Source organism: Diadema setosum, chromosome 19 (genome assembly GCF_964275005.1).
Source record: "Diadema setosum chromosome 19, eeDiaSeto1, whole genome shotgun sequence".
NCBI classification, from domain to species: Eukaryota; Metazoa; Echinodermata; class Echinoidea; order Diadematoida; family Diadematidae; genus Diadema; species Diadema setosum.
This window is the reverse complement of record NC_092703.1, coordinates 11,340,552-11,358,180: the sequence shown is the minus strand read 5'-3', so window position 1 is coordinate 11,358,180 and position 17,629 is coordinate 11,340,552. Positions and strand designations below refer to the sequence as shown.

Genomic DNA, 17,629 nt, shown 5'->3' with positions numbered 1-17,629 from the left:
ACAACAATGAAAGGTCAAAATCGGATTGAAGTAAGGAAGTGAAATTTCAAAGATTCTCTAATTTTTGCATAACATTTCTCGAACAGTTGACATGAATATGTTAATAAGTGAGCTCATGATGCCATCACCTCGCACTTCTTTTCCGTTGACCGTATGTAAAAGAAAGAATGATGACAATTCATTTTTTAATAGATCAGTCAGATTATCAGGCTTTGAGACAAGGCATTTATAATAATTGCGTTTGAACGAAAACCGACAATTTTAGAAGCGATGTTGTACGAACAAACTATGATATACAAATTGTGAGGGGCTATATATTTTCTTTTCATCCTTCATTCTTTTATTTCTCTCTCTCTCTCTCTCCCCCTCTCTCCCTCTCTCTCCCTCTCTCTCTCCCTCTCTTCTGATAGGCATGATTATTTTAGGGTCACAGGGCAACAAATTAATTTGCCAGCTGCATGGCAAGTGCATGATGGCAACAAGCCAGTTCGGAGTTAGCTCATGGGCACATTGGTCCGGATGACCTTTCTTTTTTTTTTATCTCAGTCGGTTAGGGGCACTTCACTCGCTTTCAGAGTGACATAATGCATTAGCTTTACGTAACGATTTATGGTATTCATCAATCCTGCTCAAACAAAGAATGAACTTGCATAGACCAGATGACCAGAATGATCCGTCAATTCCGCATCAATTTCATTACCTTGCACTGAATGTATTAACAACCTCTTTCTACACTGTAAAAACATGGGTGTTAGATTTAACACCACGGGTGTTAAATCTAACACCGATCAAACTTCAATAAAGGACCACACCCACAGGTGTTAAAAATGCACTGTGATGGTGTTGAAAAGTGTTCACCTGACACTTCGTGGTGTTAATTTGACACTGTACCAGGTGTTATTTTGACACTGTACTGGTGTTAATTAAAAAATGACACCACATGGTGTTGATTTGATACTTGTTGGTGTTAACATCAATGGTTTAACACCCGTCCAGCTTCAATAAGGGACCACACCAGCTGGTGTTACTTTGGTGTAAAATTATTTTCACATTTTTTCAAAAATCTAGTATTTCAACATAAAATTCTTGATCGTCTTGTTTAAATTAAAAATCAACAAGAAGTGCAGTTACAAAGAAACTCTTCAAAAAACAGTTTAAAATTTGGAAATGACACCCGGGGGTGTTGATTTAACACCATAAATGAGCACCGAAAATTTAACACCAGCTCGGTGTTCACTATTTAACACCGGCGTTTTTTGCAGTGTATTGATTTGCCAAATACCACTTTTGCTCAGGTAGATGTGCTGGCAAGCAGCATTTATAAGGATTACATGAATAATCATTACATCACAGATACTTATCCCAGTGAATTTAAAAACCAACATGCTTGTTGGTCCGAAGGCCCTTTTTTCTGCTCATGCTCAAAGTGGAACTCCGGAACTGGTCTAGAGGCCGATATTGCTCTCAGCCAAACAGCGCACCATGCAGTTTCTGCATCGGTGTATAGCGCATGTGCTATTTACAAAGGCATTGGTCTATCACTGTCTTGCTCGCGGCTATTATTTGCATTTTACCACGAATAAAAGACATTCAGAAATTCATGCTTTGTGATACAGGTATCAGCTTGGGGTTATTGTGATTGTATGTACAAAGGCATGCCAGTGCTTTTTGTAGGAAGTGCTCTGAGCTAGGCCTTATAGTACGTGACCATGAACATTAGCATACGCGAGTTCGGATACTCTGTGTGCCACAAAATGAAGCTGATTAATGGAGAAAACAAAAAATCACCGGACCCCGCGCGACTGACAGGAGTTTCATATTACACAGTCTGGGACTTGCGGCAAGCAACAGTAGGCCTATATGCCGATGTTGGCATTTGCAGAGACTCCAACCCAAAGCACGTCCTTCTGATCTGGAGATTCTCCCGCCTGAAACCCCTAGCAAACGGGAGACTCCAAGTTGATGCTTGCGAAGCGCGAAATTCCTAGGGTTCTAGATGCTCCCTGGTGCTATCTAAGGCTTATTTTTCAACATACAATAGCAATAAGTAAGAAATCCTTTCCAACGGGAGACACAGAGCCAGGGCGGGAGAAATTAAATCTCAAGCGGGAGAACGGGAGATTTTGCAAAAATGGGTTTTCGGCGGGAGATCTCCCGTCGAAAACGGGAGAGTTGGAGTCTCTGCATTTGATTCGTATTAAATCACTCTAATAACAAATGTGAGCTTTCTGATCGAGTTAATTTTGTATTTCGTTTTGCAATGTAATTTAATCAATATGAACATCTCAATGGAAAATTCCGGGCCTGCACATAAAAAGGAAAAAATAAAACATAAGACAAAGAAAGAAAGTTAATGAGATAAAGAAACTAACGGTTGAAATGTATAACACCCCATGCTATGAGTGGTAGCATACACTACGAATGGGAAGCTTTCAAACAAGCCGAGGGCCGCACAGTTTATAAATGCATAATGATTAACACTCCATGTTTTGGCAATGAATGTCGTCAGGTGAATAAATGACATAGGGCGGGCGAGGTGTAAAGACCACTGAGGACATAGCACTCCCAATAAATGCACTGTCGACTGCGTGACGTACGTACGGACGATGGAAAGCGTTGCGTTGCCGTGGGAAAGCTGCTGGCGAGTCACTGGCCGCCGCAGGAATGCCTCAGCTCTAGCTCTCCAAATACAAAATTGTATGTGTAGTATTCAACGTACCTGTACTGCTTGTATCACGCCTGCATATGCGCATAAAATGGTAAATTTAATGCGAACTCCGCATCATCCCCGTGAACGCATCCGTAGCCGGTAGTTGAGCTGGTCTTCGACTACTAACGGCTAGAAATTCTACATCGTGCAAAGATTGTTTTTCCCAATGATGTGAACCAAGACGCTGGCAGATTAGACACAGACATCAAGATTCAAAGTTTTCGTTTTCCCTGCCCTGGCTTGCTTTACCATTGTTTACCTCGACTCGAGTGCATAAGATGGACGGGAAGGGGTAGAGATAAACATCATGAGGGAGATGTCGAATAGCCAGCATGGTAAGTCACACAAGTACACGTACTACTACCAGGTAATGTTAATAGAATCTAGTTATTTTTTTTTTTTTTTAATTCTGAGAAGTTGTTAGAATCTACTAATGTGTCTAGCTCTAGACTTACTGTTCTAGGTCATGATGCAATTTATTTGGAAGCTTGTTCGGACAAGGAAGTATCAGCGAGTCATGCAATTGTTTGTTTACACAGCAGAAGCCAGAACAGACTCAATCAATGTTTACACCGAGATCAACTAAAATTAAAAATATGTAATAATAATATTTGTTGTTGTTGTTGTTTTGAGTAGCCTGCTCTGTAATTGTAAGAGGTAATTTACTTGACTACAAGCTCCACTTAACCCAGTCCTGCAGTAGCATTCATGATAACAAGAGTATCACAGTGCCAGTGGTCTACTTGTCGTACTAGAACACTCTGACTCACTGTACAATACGTACAATGTAGATCTAGAATTGTCACCTAACGTTGCACATGTATGTGTATTAAACTCTCTAGACCTCTACAATCAGAACACAACTTTAATAGGGGATCGATATCATTCAACCCACAGAGCAGAAATTGTTGAGTGTGGCAACTGTATAAACACCTGTGTAGGTAAATATACACAGTGTACATAACCTGTTGCTGTATCTGCACTTAATTTGCCGTGCTTCACACAGCGTCTGATTGGGCTAGTAATACATGAGGACCAGGTTGGTTCACAGGATTTGTGTGGCACAGCTCTGGTCACCTGACATACAATTTGTAGGGCTGTTCACATGACACCTCGGGGTAAGATTCACCCCGTAAGCATCTTAAAGGTGCATAGTCCCGGTAGTGTAGAGGGTGCTGTTGATGATACTTCCGATCACTGTTAGCATTGATACAAAGATTACCGAAGTTGAGCTGTCATCAAGAGTAAAGTAGGTGTTGCTAAGTAACGTTGCCTTCGTTGTCTTCTCTGTGCATCGCGCAGTCTGTAGTAATGCCAGGGTGCGTGCATAATGTGCTTCTTATTATGACATCACAAAAGAAGTTTGCTAAAGCTGTCATCCCCCTCAGCCGAATCATGAGCCGAACTGTGATCAGACCACTGACCACAGTGAATCGGACTTCTTCGGACTCGGGGAAGTGGACCACAGCGTAAGTGCCAAAGAGGAGTCGATAGCATAGGTCTCTATAGGAAACTTGCACCATGCGCCCGCGTACGCATTTGACTGAAACACTGGGACCATGCACCTTTAACAGACACCTTCTCTACCGGTTCTCTGTCTGTTCTCTGGAGGCTGCCCTGCATCTACTCTGGTTGATGGCAGGGTAAGATTTCTTCTCCAGAGGCTCTCCGGAGGCTCTCTGGAGGCTGTCCACCGTGTTGTTCTCTGGAGAAGAATCTTCGCCGGAGGCTACCCTGAGGCTACCCAGCATTTTGTGGCCTATTAAGACGGGGCTTTTGTAGAACTTCATGTAGCTACTCATCTGGTATCTCGAACAAACAATCTGCAGCAAAAATGATTCTTGATTGTACACAAAAGGAATTTAAAAAGTATCAAAACATCATCCCAAAAGAGGTGTCACCATATGGTAAGAGCCAATAACTTTTAAAGCACTTTGTCACTTAAATTTACTTTCAAGACAAGGAGATCAAATTTTTTTAGAGCCTGTTGCATCATGAATGATGATTTCTGAGATCATACTTTAACTTCATTCTCACAGAATACAATGTACAGCATACATGTACATGATGTTTGTGAGCCATCTTTTAATATCTGATTCTACATTGTATTGTTCATTCTAGGTGCTGTAAAACGCTTTACTTACAATGGACCCAACTCAACAGCCAAAGACAACTCGGCCCACACTGATGATTGGTTCAGTGGTGCTCCACAAAGTCAAAATCAGATCAGTCTCGTAAGTTCTTTAAGATTACTCTATGAACTTCTATTTTTTAGAGATTGAAAAGGATAAAACACGGCATAGTATGAATGTTACAGATGAAATGTAGAAAGATAGAAACGATGACCACTAATCGATGAGATGAAAATAATGGAGAATTTAAATTTAAAGGGATTTATTTATAAGGTGAATTAATGAAGCAAGTGCAATTAAATCAATGAAACTTGAAGATTGCAAGAAAGTTTGTCATTATTATTTGCACTCTTGATTTCTTTGTTTATTCTGATCAACTTTTTCTTGGGGGTTAAACCCATCCATGTTGGAATAGTTGTGCATGGATATTATTTTATGCACAGCCAAAATAGTTGTTTTCACTCATGGTATTGTAAATGATGACAGGGGGCATGACTTGTTCTTACTTTAGAAGAAAATTTGTAGGGTGACAACGCATTTTGATCAAGTCACTATTCACCACATGTCATTACCATTTGCTGACATACAGAATCAATGTCTGTATATACAGTGTATATGCAAGCATTCAATTTTGTGGTAAACCATTTTGTAACTTGGCTGATTTAATGCAACTGTCCTGAAAGTTGTCTATCCTTTAATATACCCAGGCACTTCACTGTAACTTAACATGTATCAAGCTTTGTCATTAGTTATTATTTGCTTAATCCCCCTAAAACTTGAACTAATGGTGAGTTAGACAGCCTGCCTCAAAGGTATAACAATGTCCCATTCTAGCAGGATAGTCATGGTTAGACACTAGGGATTAGGGTTTTATTCATTTAGACAATGCGTCTTCATTGAGAGTGAATTTCAAGACAACTACTTTACAGTACACAAGAGGCAACACTCTGACAGCAGATGAGCCAGTAGGTGCTTGAAGGGCAGTACATAATGGTTAATAAAAAGCTTCTTTTACTTTTTATATCTGAAGGTATGAATGTATGCACAGCCATGCTGAATGATCAGCTCTCTCTGTTTCTCCCCACAAAAGTTCTTATGGGTGGGACTGAGCTGGACGACGTGTGGAGTATCCGCAAGAATGTGTCCACTAGCCTGAACAAGCCCTCGCAGTTGGCTTCGAAACATGCCTCCAACACTGGCTACTACTCACGCCACGGCCAGTACAACTCCAAGTCGTCGAAGCTGGACGAGGGCATGGCTGGTCTGACCACTTCTGACCCATCTGGAATGTCAAGTATGATTGTGTGCACCATAAGGAAATCGTCACTAGGGTGACAAGACCTCGTATCTACAAAATGTCAATGTTCAGGAGAGCCAAAAAACATGACAGCCAAAGCACTACTGTAAAAGTGGATATTTTGGCGCGACTAATTTTTCGCGCTTGGCCGGGTGAGAAGAGTTTCACACGTTTTTGATTCCGCGAAATCAAGACACCAAGTACAGGAACATACGGCAAGCAAAAATATTTGCGTGCTTTTATTTTCGCGCTGGTTGCGCGAAATGCGCGAAAATTTCCACTCTGTTCAGTATAGCGAATGGGAGAGCCTTTCCTTTGACATAATGTGGTGGCTTCATTTTGGGGTAAGGCAGTTAGGATTTAAACACAACATCACTTAACTGATTATTTGACCATTAGTCCGAAAAAAGTCATTTTCACCAAAAATTTGATATACGAGGTCTTGTCACCCCAGCGACGAAATACTTTTTAGCCATGCAATATTTTGGCAATAATGCTCAGACAGTTTGTGAGCATTGTGTGGATGCAGGAGACTTGTAAAAATTTTGATTTCAGTGATGGATTGGCATCAAAGAAAATGACCTAATATAGCACTGTCACCCCCCCCCCCCCCCCCCCCACCAAAAAAAAAGAAGAAGAATTTACTCAGCAAATATTCTGGTATATACCACTAAACAAAAATATTTTGCTATAATATGGTAAAAGCCTTTTCTCTCGGCTTGAATATGTCCCTTGTGTCAAGAAGCACACTTCCTTGGGTTTAAGTGTCAATCTAGAGAGCCAGACAAGTGTATTGTAATAGTGCTAACTTCAGTTTTAAACTTGTGAGTTCATTACTTTAAAAAAAAAAAGGCAACTTACAATTAAAAACATATATGGCTCTTTATTTCTCTACTATCCTCTGCCAATGCATTATTATATGCTTGAAAGTTTGGGTGTACATTGTGTGTATGATAGTGAGTGTGTGTTTGGGGGTGCATGTGAGTGTGCATTGCCATATCAAGCAAGATGTTTTGGGTGTTCAAACACCCCCTTAGACAAATGAGGTCCGATGTTTTAGATGTTGAAAAGACCCCCTTTTAATATGAATCCGTGTTCTAGGGAGAGTTCACCTGAAAATAACTTTGTCGTAATAAGAAAACAAATATGTAGAAACAGGTCAGTGACAGTTTGAAAGAAAGTGGATAAAAAAATAAGTTGTGAATTTGTGAAGTTGTTATCAATCAGACACAAATTACCATGCGATCTGATATCTCATTCGCTGTGTAGTAAAATGTAAAAACAAAATGTGTTCACTCATAAGAACATGTGGTATACAGTACATGTACATATGAGTATCAGTTATGCTCTTAACCCCTACTGAGAATTATCTATATTCCTGCTTGAACAAGTAACATGAAAAATTGAAATTTTGATGTATTTTGTACAGAGGAAAAGGGATCTAAGCTCCCATGTACATGTTGCTGATACATAGTGGTCGATCACAACACCAAAAATTTTTCAGGGTGGACTTTCCCTTAGAACTCCCCTTTGTAGCAGTGCTGCCAGTCCTTTTCATGCATGTTAGCAAATTTTAGAGTAAACAACAACTCCCTTAAAAAAATCCCGGATACGCCACTGTGTACATGTATGTGTCTGTTGTAGTGTGTTGTGTGTCTTAAACTCACAAACAAGTAAAAGAGACACCAAGCAATACACAAAACAACCCCCCCCCCCCCACCACCACCACCACCACACACACATTCACAGACACACACCAGCCTACCCATAAAGACATTCAGGTTTAAAGGGATGTACAGTATTGGTGGAGATGAGAATTGGGCTTTTAACTTTTTGCGAGATACCAAGAAAACACTTATATGATATAGTACAGGGCATACCATTTTAAGAGAAATTCAAAGTTTATTTGATAAAAATCGGGTTTGGAATAACCAAAACATCTAAAAACAAAGTAAAACAAAGCGATCGTAATATTCAGAGTGTGCGCCCCACACTTTATTAGAATCGCTCTTTTTTGGACATCTCAACCATTTCAAAACCAATTTTCATCAAATAAACATTGAATTCCTCATAGAATTACATGCTCTTTCATAATTCAGAAGAGGTTTCTCATTATCGCACCCAAAAATGTTAAAACATGACATTAGGTCTCAACCAAATTTGTACAATCCCTTTAAAATTATAACTTTTTTTTTCAGCCACGACTGGGGGCTTCCAAAGAGGGAGAAAATGTAATTCAGTTGGCTATGTATTGAGCCAAACATGTGCCCTGCTATGTCTGAGAATAAATCAAATACACAAGGCATGCTTGAAGCCCCCATTTATTGTTGAAATATACATTTAAATCAGTTGCTAAAGCCTCTGTACACATTTACATTATGAGAAATGAGCTGTGAACAAGTCCACGCACATGCGCAGTCTTACCAAGCCACATCTCATGAATATTCATATCGTGTTACCCCAAAGGTTTAGAAAAAAAAAATCACGACTGGGACACCAAGATAAGTTCATTGATCAACAAGAAATCAAACGGTTGAAACTTAGCAGGATACAAACAGTCATGAAGTGTTTTTAAACATGTTAACAGATATTTACAGTCAGAATCCGATCTTCTCTTGAAGGATAATACTGGTACATTTATATCTGCCATGTATGTATTACAATGTATTTTCATATACGTTGATGCTTTCAATATCATTTTCCCCTGTAGGTTTGTTATTGAAATCTAATCATTAAAAACAAATTGCAAGATCGCTATATTCCTACCCAGGATCTAATTGTCCCTGGAAGGATAATTAGACTGGTACATTTATATCCACTATCATGTATCGTTTTCATAGACATTGATGACTTTAACCCTATTCTAACTGGGCTATTTGAGACCAAGTTTTTACTGAGGGGGGGGGTCAATTTGACCCCCCCTTCAGATCTCGGCCGCCGATCGCGCAATCGCCGCAAAATTTTGCCTGAAGATAGAGCTGGATGTCAACTACAAGATTACATGGTCATACAATAGAAAAATGTTACCTTTCTATTTTTAATAAATTAATTATGCAAATTTGTGCATGAAATCATATTTTCACCTATAACTCCATTAAAAAGACTGTAGGATGGCTAAATTTTTGTGTCAGAATTCCTCAAGACACATCAAACAATTTTCGTGTAAAAAAAATAGCACAATCGAAATCAATTTCTTTTGTTTTTTATTGTTTTGTTAATTTCTTATATATTTCATTGTTTTTTCGACCTTTTGTTTTCTATTGTTTTTTTGCCAAAATTTGTTGCAGGCACTTTTTCAGGCTTATCTACACTAGAATTGATTTATTTTAATGATTAAAACTTGAAATAATCTAATTTATATCAGTTTAACCAAAAAACACAATTTCCATTGGATTTGCACACGATATCATGAATTTGAGCTGTTTTTTGGTTGACATGCATAATATGCAAAACATTACGTAACTTCAAAACGGTGCACCCGGACGTCGCAAATTTGGTCTCAGAATATGCGGGAGACTTCAATGAAAAAAGTCGTGAAACGACGTGGCAAAATCTTTGCGCGTTGTGAAATCGTGGCGCGAAACGTCGAGGGGGGGGGTCAATTTGACCCCCCCCCCCCCCCCCCCCCCCAGTTAGAATAGGGTTAAACATCGTTTTCCCCTGTAGGTTTGCCATCAAAAGCATGGAGCATGGCACTGTGGAGAAATCACCTCTGGGCAATAGTTGTAACCAGCTCCTTTAAAGCAGTCAATATTTGTATAATGTTTGTTTCTTCTCACATTTTTTATTTATTTATTAGGTTTGCGGTTAACCAATTCCCCTAGTTCATTTCTTCTGAGCACAAAATTACACGTATAAGTGTATTCATGTTCTGTCGTGCGCAATACCCATTTTTTTGTACGTTAACCTAGCCTGTCTTGTCGCCAAGCGACGATGCTGTGTTGGCGGAAAAAAAAAAACGTACTGTGTTTGTGTCAAGGCAGAGAGAGGGATGACACATCCTCTTATTCACTAAAATATGCGCCTCTAACGTATAAGTGGTACGTTTTATAGCAAATCGTCAGCGTGGTATTCTTTTTTTCTGTGTGTTACTATTTCCCTGTTGAAATAGTCGGACTAGGATTTTCATGGTGGAAATACATGTATGTTTTGTCACTTTCAAGCCCTCAATTAGTCAAGAGGACAAGAATTAATTTGTGAGGGATATAATTGCACATATTCATCGTGTGCAGGAGATAACACTTAAAATACCAGGCCATTAGATGAATGTAGATTGAATTATGCTCAACACAACCCAAGTAACAGTCTATCCCTTAAAATGTTAACATTACACACTTTGTGATTCACACATCTCAAAAATTGTTTCTTCCATACATGTCCAGCAGCTCTCGATGGAGGCTCATATTCTTGATATTGCCTTTCTGTGCAATGCACAGAACTATCATACTGAGGGCAGATATCATCAAAGTAATCAATATTTGGTATCATCATATCTACAGTATGTTTGCAAACAAACAAAATTATTTAATGGACTTACTGCTGTCATCATAATTGCGTTCACCCTTTTAACGGTTTACATGCATAGGATCTGGAGGCTACTCGTACGGGCAGAGCAGGAGCAGCTACTCCTATGCTGGCGCTGCTGGAGTTGGTCCCGGCCAGAGTACCAGTCCCCGATTCCCAACGGGGCCAAGCACAACTCAGGGGATTGGCAAGGGAGGAGGTGGGTTTGGTAAGATCACTGACGTGAGAGGTGATCCCATGTCACATTAGAAATCCATTCATAGTTGATGGCATATTGGGAAAGGAAAAGCCTCATATGACCTACAGTGTAGCCATGGTTACCCTTTCATTTGTTTTGTTTTTTCTCCTCTCTTTTTTATTTCTGGGCTGTCTTTTTGGATAGTTGCACTTAACATCCAAGACACAATTGCACAATTCAGGCACAAGATAGTGATATGTTAGTTGTTAAATTAGAAGGGAATATACATAAGAGAATAAAAAAAAAATGGTCAACACATCAATTGACAAAATGTTCATTATGATAGTAAAAGTAGATAACCCGGTTTGCGTTTTATAGGCTGAAAAGTACCATAAAATATTTCCTTTAACTTCTTGTGAACCATAGTTCTATTGTTTCTGTTCATGTCTCTGTCCTGTGGTTATGAATTGGAAATCATTACCTGTTTTATTATACTTATAACAAAGCAAACCAAAAATTGACAACAAAATCATTTTAGAGGGGCTAAAAGTATCACAAGTGTAATGTATTTTAGGACTTCAAGATACAGATGTCGTACTAACTCACGGGACTGTAGCTACTTGCAGTGTTTTTGATATGATTTTATTTGTTTGTGTTTTTTCTCGTGCTCAGGACCACCGCTGATAAGCAGTTCCCGTTCACCGACACGTTCCAGCGGCCACTCGTCCGGCTCTCAGTACAGCAGAGGGAGGGGCAACGACAGCTGGAGCAGCTTCTGATCAGGATCAGTGTGTATATGTGTGTGTATGGGGGTGGGGGAGATGGGTAGGTATGTGCCAGTGAAGATGAGGCAGTGCAGTGGAGGGAGGGGCAACAACAGATGGATCAGCATCTGATCAGGATCAGTGTGTATATGTGTGTGTATGGGGGGGGGGGGGGGAGATGGGTAGGTATGTGCCAGTGAGGACTGTCTAAGATGAGGCAGTGCAGTGGAGGGAGGGGCAACAACAGATGGATCAGCTTCTGTTTGGGCTCACTGTAGGTGTGTTTGTGTGTACATGTATGTACCAGCAGGGAGGTGGAAATCCCACATCCCTGGTACCAGTGAGGACTGGGTACTGTGTGGGAGAACTCCAGAGAAGATCTGACTTTGACAAGGATTGGAGAGACCCCTCTAGGAGTTGCACATTGAATTGAAGAGTTTGTCAGACAATCGGAGGAGGGTGTTTGGTGACAGTAAGTTTGGTATGGAAAAGGAATTATGAAAGAGGACTGCTAAAGATATTATGACTGATTGAGTGTATATCATGTAACATAGAAATTACTATTTAATCAGATGGAATTTTAATCTAAGATGTTATGTTTTTGTCTTCAAATTGTGTGAATATTTGTTGTGAGCATTTAAATCTGCTGTTATGTGTCATCCACTGTCTTAATACTCACCCACTCATTTGTCTGTACTTTATAATGAAGTAATACAATTATCTCATATGATAATTCACTGTGTTGTATTAGATATTCCAGCTGTCATGTGAAAACATTGTAGTTTGGAAAGGACGGGGGGGGGGGGGGGGGGGGGGCTTGTAGTAGCTGAAGAAATATCAAGTCCCATGAGGTTGCTTGTTGAGTTGCTGTGGTACAGTAGCATTCTATTCATGGCTGAAACTTGATTAATTTATATTAGATTCCAGCCTTTTGTTCTTGAAAACAGTTTCCAAATGGTAAAAGAGGTGGTGCAAGTTGTTGGGTTTTTTTTTTTGGATGTTGTTGTTGTTTTGTGGTTTTTTTTTTTTTTTGGGGGGGGGGGAGGGTTCCACCTTATCTTGTGGATGGATGTGATAGTGTTTATATCATAGCACTCTCAACATCTTCTACGTGACTGTTTCAAGTGGAATAGGAATGTGCCACATTTCATCTTGATCTGGCTTCTGTTTCTAAAATTGTAATGGCGTAATTGCATTATAGATTGCGTATACCCAAATTCAAGTGCAACCTCAGAAGCCCTGACATATTGAGCAACTACCTTTATTGAGACATGTGATTTTTTGATTTTTTTTCAGTGATACATTACAATAGGTGTGAAGGCTTAATTTTGCTGTGGACAAAGGCTGAATATCTGAAAGGAATATTTGCACAAGATTCAACCACAAGTTAGTTTTCACTGTCACCAGACCTTTTTTGTTTGTATATGTATTGACATACACATAATGTCACTTGGGCAGGTGCCAGCTGAAATTCAATCCTCGTGAAATGAATGTGGAGTTTTTTAGGTCAATTTGTGATATGTCTGTTACAATTCACTAAGGAGTAGATTTCATTTCATCAAATCTGTTGCACAAAGCTCCTCAGTTTGGGTAGACTTTGGAGATAGTTTCAATTTTCACCATATGTATGGGAATTACATACAAGGTAATTACTGTTAAAGGGATGGTACAGTATTGGTGGAGATGAAAATTGGGCTTTAACTTTTATGCGAGATACCAAGAAAACACTTATGAAATAGTATAGAGCATGCCATTTTAAGAGGAATTCAAGGTTTATTTGATGAAAATCGGGACTGGAATAGCTGAAACATCCAAAAACAATGTAAAAGAAAATGATCGTAATAAAATGTGGGTCCCACACTTTATTAGGATCACTCTCTTATGGATATCTCAGCCATTTCAAAATCAATTTTCATCAAATAAACGTTGAAATCCTCATGGAATTCCATGCTCTTTCATATTTCATAAGAGGTTTCTCACTATCTCACCAAAAAATGATAAAAACCTGAAGTTAAGTCTCAACCAAAACTATACGATCCCTTTAAGGTATCAAGTTAGTTTTGTAGACCAATGAACCAATAATTCTCCAGCCAATTAGTGTTCGGGGTGGTACTATATGTATTTGTGGAAAAATCCACTACAGTTGATTTTGTGTCAAAATTTGATACCTGGTAATTCAGTGCTTCTGTATTTTGTGCATGTACATACACAAAGCAAATTCACATTCCAGTCTTATTGTACATTGTACATTTCGTCGCCATGGTAGTTTGAAAACGTGCGATTTTTACATCAAATTTCTCAAATGGAACCTCATATTTTAAACTTCCGTAGGGATTTCGTCTTCATATCTTACAAATGAGCATCTGAAATATATTTTCCAGCAGGAATAGCACTTGATGGATTTTAAACATTTTCCATCACATCATGTAACTCTCAGTGCCACATGTTATACTTTTACAATGATTGTATACAGTGTTTCACTCATCTTTAACATACTCAATTAGATGTTTGTCAAGTCAAGTGTTTCATTATTGTGTGCCATGACTATTAATGTATGTACCAGTCGGAGCAAAAGAATGCCAAAAGACCAGAATTGGCTGAAGTGAATCCATAACAATTCAGTGCTAAACTTTCCCTACATTTGGAGTATTTGGAGTATTTTGATTTGGAGTATTGTACAATGTGGACAAGGTATAACAGTGCATGCTTGATAATCTTTATACTGAAATTTTGACATATTAGTGTTTTGGAATATGTACTTTCATGCATATACATGTATATATACAGGTATTGCACTTTCTGTGGATATGATTGCAGTTCACAACTCGTATTGTCATAGTTCGTTTGTGGCAATTGTACATCAACAGAGACCAATTCAATGTTTTTGGCATTTGCATTGCAGACACCTGAATGATACAGGTATACTTATGCCTCTTTACAAGCCTTAGTGATTTCTTCTTTTTTTTCAACGTATATATTTTAAGAGAAAATTCCCATACAATTATTTTTGGTTTGGTAATTGATCTCAGAAATAACTGTGTATTCTTGTTTCTTGTGTGGCAGAATGCCACACACACACACAAAGAAATTGTTTTGAAAAGACTGACACTGGTATGTGTATGAATGAGGGACTTGCACATTTACAGATTGTCTGTATCAGAGTATGTGGTTGCTCTGTACTGAAGAAAAATCACATGTAAAGAGGCTGATGTGAAAAAGATAGCTTTACTACTTGTATCATATCTCATTTTCACTCCTTTGTGTGATAAATTCATGTAGTTTATGTGTACACATTGTAAATAAAGTTTGTAATTCTAGGATTACCTACAATGTTGTAGGTATACTTGACCACGACCTGTGGTAGTGGAAGCTAATTTTGCTGTAACACGCATTCCCCATAGACACTTGTCAGAGTATACTCAAGACTAGTCTTCAACCAGTTTTGCATTTCAATCTAGTTTTCATGGCATTTCGAAGAAACTAGAAATACATGTTTTTAATAGCAGTAGGTGAAATCACAGACTATTCAGTCATGCTTGGTGACTTTGCTACAAGGATTTTTTTCCCCACACTCTTATACGTTTTGATACACTGTGTATGTCCAAACTTGCACAGTTAGTCAAATCATGAGATATAGAATAATTATGTGAAGACTTTTTTAGGCATTGGAATGAAAAACCAAAAATGTCCCTGTAGAGAAATTGAGAATGAAAAGTACATGGTGCCAGATTATGGGAATTGGGCCATGCTCTTTTATGTTCTGACCATTATAGGTGTTAAAAAAAACAAAACTACAGTAACCGAAGTACCAAATAGATTGTCACAGCTTAGATATTAACTGAAGTCCCACTGTTAAATTACATGTACCGTTGTGCAGTGAAGTTATCATCTCTGACAAGGACAACTTTCAAGCTGATTATGCATGGTCATGCTGATGCATGGCAAAGTTCATACAAATGACAAGACGATAAATGTACATTCTCCAGTATGATGTGACACTGATGCTAATCATGCATTTTATGCCTCCGCACTTGTAGGGCTTCAGGTCATTATTCATATTCATGTTTGTCAGTCAGAATAATAGGTAGCAGTGGTAACTGCATCATTATACTCGTAGGTGTATAGGACATTTTTAAACCAAGATTTCACTTGGTTCTTTCCTACTGAAGTATCACCCGCCCTCATCAGTTCATTCAGTATATTTCCATCTGTCTATAGCACAGTGATTTGCCGAGTCTCATAAATCATATGACATTGTTTGGGTTTTTAGTGAAAGACTGACTTTATGCGAATAATATTATTCTGAGTGCTTTGTTTCCAAAGATTGCTGTATTGAAAGTGAACAACAGGTCATCCAAATTTCTGACCTGCCTATGACAGGTTGTGAAAGAACTGTGCAACATTGGCACTATAGCTTTAATGTGTGTGGATTTATAATATTTGTTTTTCTTCTTTGTGACAGGTATGGCTTTAGATTCTTTCTTTGTTTGCTTGTTTGTTTGCTTGTTTGTAAGCAGGGGCGGATCCAGGAATTCTTTAAGGGGGGGGGGGGGCAACTAATATTTCTCGTGCCACTTCCGGGTTTCATTTCATTTTTTTCTTTTTCTTTTTTTGTTTTTAACGATAAATAAAGGGGGAGCATGCGCCTCTTGCGCCCCCCCCCCCCCCCCTGGATCCGTCACTGTGTAAGTGTGTTTTTGTGTTCAAAATCTCCCTTTACATCTCAGAGTATATTAGTGTTTGTGTTCTAATGTTCATTATGTAAGCTAGCTGCAGAGTTGCTGATAGATTCATACTGCTTTTAGCAGTACTTGTACATTATATGTGCAGTGTTTAATACAGAAATCCTGATGTACATAACATTATATATCATTAACCACATTCCAGATTGTGTAACTCTTCTTACAACTTTAAATTGTAACTCTCAAAGCACCTCACAAATGAAAATGCTGTAACAGTGAAATCACTATGACCAGATGATGCAAAGATATTGTGCTGTGACTGTTAAACAACTCCTAATTTGTCATGATTAATGTCAAAATTTACGTCAATTGCATATGATGTTTCGAAAGATGTGTTTGCGCGAAGTTAATGTGAGATACTTCAAGGACAAGTTCACCCAAATGTATGTGTGGATTTGAATTCAATAATATTGATAGAACACATCAGTGAAAGTTTGAGGATCAAGGACTTGAAGATCAGACTATCCATTCAAAAGTTATGCTCTTTTAAAGTTTCAGCACTGCCATCACTGGATGAGAAGATTATAACAGTTCGTGATGTCTCTGCAGGATAACTATAAACAGAAAATACGACCAAATTTTAACATATTTTTGTATTTCTAGCAAAACAGAAGAGCATTTGACTTGCCTCATTCAGAAATCAGTGTAACAATATTACCTTGAACATGAGTTTTGTAATGTATAAGTCAACGGAGCATGTACTTTTCATACACACACACACACACACACACACACACACAGATTTTTTTTTTTTGAAATCTCTTTATATTTTCTTGACCTAACCCTGGCAATAATGACACAAACTATTGTAGTTTTCTCATTCAGCAATGGTGGCACTGAAACTTTAAAAAATCATAATTTTTGACAGATTGTCCAATTTTCCTCAACCTTCACTGATACGTTCTACTAATATTACTGCATTCACTCAATTTCACACTTTTATTTGGGTGAACTTGTCTTTTAAATGCTATGTGTCTGTAAGTGATACATTTCTAGTCAAAGCTTGTATTTCCATTGCAGTTGAATTGTGACTAGATGATAATCATGAGATATATGATTGGGAAATCATGAAATATATTGTCTCAAGTGTTGTGATATCAAAATTATCTTGAAGAAAAATGCCACACTCACTCTACATTCCTGTTGGTCATGAGGTCTTAAGGTCATGAGGTTACATCATGACATGACCTCTATAGTCTTAATTATATTCTACATATGCCAATCCATGCACTAAAACATTCCTTCTGCATAAACTTTGTACTCATGTGTAGCAGTTTATATT

At 38.4% G+C, this 17,629-nt stretch overlaps 1 pseudogene; it reads left to right on the top strand.

Moving 5' to 3' along the window:
- The first annotated feature begins 3,017 nt into the window (after nt 1-3,017).
- LOC140243126 (uncharacterized) lies at nt 3,018-11,638 on the top strand (annotated as a pseudogene).
- Nucleotides 11,639-17,629: the final 5,991 nt, after the last annotated feature.